Source organism: Triticum dicoccoides, chromosome 1B (genome assembly GCF_002162155.2).
Source record: "Triticum dicoccoides isolate Atlit2015 ecotype Zavitan chromosome 1B, WEW_v2.0, whole genome shotgun sequence".
Taxonomy (NCBI): domain Eukaryota; kingdom Viridiplantae; phylum Streptophyta; class Magnoliopsida; order Poales; family Poaceae; genus Triticum; species Triticum dicoccoides.
Window position 1 is genome coordinate 237,726,458 of NC_041381.1, and position 4,161 is coordinate 237,730,618.

Genomic DNA, 4,161 nt, shown 5'->3' on the forward strand with positions numbered 1-4,161 from the left:
TTTTTTCCCTACTTGTTGAGAGGTGTCGGATTTCCAATCCATCCATTCCTCCGAGGTCTTCTAGAGTATTATGGCCTCAAACTGCACAATTTCACTCCTACCTCCATCCTGCATATTGCGGGTTACGTTGCTCTTTGCGAGCTATTCCTGGGTTGCGAGGCCCATTTCGAGTTATGGAAGAAGCTATTCTGCCTCATCCCTCCTAATCAAGAGGGGTCAATATTTCAAGTGGGCGGCGTCGAGGTATGGCGCATCGCCGGGACCGGATACCTGTCCGGCATGCCAATGAATGCATACGAAGAGTGGCCTTCCGAATGGTTCTATATTGAGGACGCCTCCCTTCCCGACCCAGTTCATCTATATTAAGCTTAGAGATGGATTTCCATGTATAACCCTCCAGCTGGATGAGTTTCCATCCCACAACTCAATTTACTCCCTGAGTCACATTCCATAAATATTAATCCGTCAATTTGAAACAGGAATGGGGAAGATCACCAAGGAGCTCCGCAGCCCCGCGCCACAACCAGAGGACCACAACCGAGCCCTTGACCCTGGATTCAAAGAGGATCCAGATATATTCGTGGAGCTTGAGGATGGAGTGTTCTACCAGGCGAGCCATGGCGGCACAGAGGTGGCCATCACCGTTGACTATCCCAGCCTTCTCCCTGCCTCACATGTAAGAAATCAGGAGACTTATCCTTTGAAAGAATTTCATCATTCCGCCTCACCCACCGCACTATCTTATGCTCTAAAGGGGAGGCGATCGGCGCGCCACGCTGCACCTGAGGTGACTCGCAAGAAAGCGGCGCCTACACTGGGCAGGCCTTCGAAGCGAAAGGAAAATAGAGCCACGCCCTAGCCTTCATCAATGTGGTATGGCTTTTTAAATATGCTCTTTGGCTGTCACACTGAAGTGTGATGTTATCCGTCATGTCTTATCAGGAAAAACATTCGCCGGACTATGTCTGGGGATCCTGTCGGTCATGCCTCCACTAGCTAGATTCCGGACCCTGTCTCAAGGACTAGGGCTGACACAGGAGTGACACCGGATTGTCCTTCTGCAGAGGAGTTGGATGATGTATCCTTCACGAACTCTGAAGTGGAAAACTCCATGAATAATCGGCGCCGGCGGCCACTCTTCGTGACTCTGGTTTTTCAGAAGATGCTTTCAATGCCTTCAACTTGGGTGATGCATACATCTGAGCTGCTCGAGATGGGCTTACTAGAGCCACTGAACAATAGTTGAAACATATGCAGGTGAGTGCACACTTGTACAATTCTAATAATGATATACCAGTAGCCCCCGAGACTTGAAGCAGTTGAAGCAACTGATTTGAGGATCGTCGTATATCCAGGTGCTCACAGAGAAGAACAACCTGTTGTCTCAGGAGCTGGAAAAGTGTCGGACCCAACTAGCCGCTGCAATCGCCGAACTGGAGAAATCCAAGAAGGCAGAGTCTAGTAATGATACCCTCCATTGAGAAAACATAATCATATACCAGGATTATTGATGTAGGTGCATATCTTATGGCAGAGTCGTCAGATCATCCGGGAGGGGTGCCGGAGGTCGCATAGGCGGGGGGTCCAGAAGCTCAAAGGAAATTGACCACGGGCGAGCGTATACTAATGCGGGTCAGGGAGGAGAAAAACAAACTCCAGGGTTCCAACACCAAGCTGGGCGTAGAACTAAAAGATGTTCGGTCCCAGCTGGCTGACTCCATGAAAGAAAATAAGAGGCTACGAGGCGGCATATTTGGTATGTGTTCAAAATTACCTTCACATAGTTCGGCAAGAAAAGGAACTGACAGAATTATGTCTTTAGGTATGCTGACCGGCCGTCCCGAAGAGGAGATGTCCGGATCTTCGGGTGATCTATTACAAGAGCACTCGCAAATGCATGAGAGAGATCGGCAGGTGATGCAAAGTATTGCGAAGACCTTGTGGCCATCTGACTCCCCTCCAGGAAGTGTGGAGGAGCTTCTACAACTATTCAAGGGAGCGCGGCGGTGCTTCCGATTATGGAAGATATCGGCCTACCAGGAAGATGCGAGAGAGGCCTGGGCCATGGTGAAAACACAGTATACCTAGCTCGACCCAAATCACATGGCCCGGGTCAGACCTTTAGGGTTAGATGGAAAAGAAATCCCTGTTAGTTTGGTATATGACTAGGTGCAAGTAGCCGCTAAGTATTCTCAACATGATTGTAAGCTAGATAGCCTGTTAGAGGGCATAGAGGAAGAAGTTCTTGAGTCCAAGTGACTATGTACTTCAAGTGACAAATTTGTCCTAGCTGGATTGTAAAATGATTGTCATGGCAGACCTTTTCGCTTCGACCTCTGGACCCCAAGGTGCGGAGTGTTTTTGAATACCCGCTCGGTAATGTATACCGGGGTATGCGTGGAAACCAAGCGTAGGGGTCATAGTTGCTTGAACAGACAAGTATCCGGCTAGCTTTGTTATATTACATTTTGATCATAAGAAACATCTTCCAGAGAGAATAGTTCCGTTAAGGGTTCCTTTCCCTGGGTCAACATGCGTTAATGTGCATGTCCGAACTGTGATTGAAAAAATCACAACATATGTAATATCTGGGGGTTCATAGTGTAACAAGTAAAGAACATCTTTAATCCGCCGGCCAAATATTCCCTTAAGAATGCTAGCTTTCGGCTTCACCCAGTTTGAGGTACACATCCGGATGACCCGGCAGTAACAATCGCAGGGGCGCTCCCTTTATTCCCTAGCCGAACTAACAGGAACATAGGGCATAAGCACAGGAGCCAGGCAACCCAGCTTGGCCAAAACTTAAGTCATATCGATGCATATAATGGTGAAGAAAAGGTACATACGTGGAAAAGACACATATGTGGTGAGCTTGATGCTTCGAAATAATAATAATAATAATAAGCTTCTGTACCAGAAGCCCCCAGGTATAATTGACGTACATATTTTGAGAATCTGTGCGTCGTAGGTGTACGGTTCTAGCCGCACGAGAGCTTTAAGGCTAAACAAAAAGGGAAGGTAAAAAGAGAGGAAAATATATAATGGAAACAAAAGGGAGAAAGGAGACGAACAAAGAGTCCAGCGCTAGGCATAGAATCTTTGGAGTCTGGCCGCGTTCCATGGGTTTGGCTCCAGTCGATTGTCTGATGCATCACGCAGGCGGTACGCTCCTCCGGTGAGGACTTTGTCAATAATGAAGGTACCCTCCCACTTGGGCTTGAGTTTGTCCTTTTTCTTCTCCGGTCTTGGCCCATACTTCTCTGCTTTGATATCTGCGGGCCTGTTGTTGATAAAATGCAGAACGGGCTTTTGCAACGTTGCGCTCCTCCTCCAAGGCATCTAGGCTATCCTGCCGATCAAACTCGGCCTCTCTCTCTTCGTACATGCGCACTCGAGGTGAGTCATGAATAATGTCGCAGGGTAACACAACCTCTGCGCCGTATGATACGTCCATTTTGCATCATGCTTTTATGACAATATTTATTGCATTATAGGCTGTTATTTCACATTATGTCACAATACTTATGGCTATTCTCTCTTATTTGACAAGGTTTACATGAAGAGGGAGAATGCCGGCAGCTGGAATTCTGGGCTAGAAAAGGAGCAAATATTGAAGGCCTATTTTGCGCAACTCCAAAAGTCCTGAAACTCCACGGAATACCTTAAAATAAATAAAGAAAAATCGTCACCAAAGATGAAGGCTACGGGGCCGACACCCTACTTACGAGGGTGGGGGGCGCCCCCCTGGGCGCGCCCCCCTAGCTCATGGGCCCCCTGGTGGCTCTCCGACGTCCATCTTCTCCTATATGAACTCTTTCGAGGAGAAAAAAATAGAAGGCAACCTTCCGGGACGAGACTCCGCCGCCACAAGGCGGAACCTTGGCGGAACCAATCTAGGGCTCCGGCAGAGCTGTTCTGCCGGGGACACTTCCCTCCGGGAGGGGGAAATCATCACCATCGTCATCACCAACGCTTCTCTCATCGGGAGAGGGCAATCTCCATCAACATCTTCACCAGCACCATCTCATCTCCAAACCCTAGTTCGTCTCTTGTATCCAATTCTTGTCTCCAAGTCCGGGATTGGTGCTAGTAGGTTGCTAGTAGTGTTAATTACTCCTTGTAGTTGATGCTAGTTGGTTTATTTGGTGGAAGATCATATGT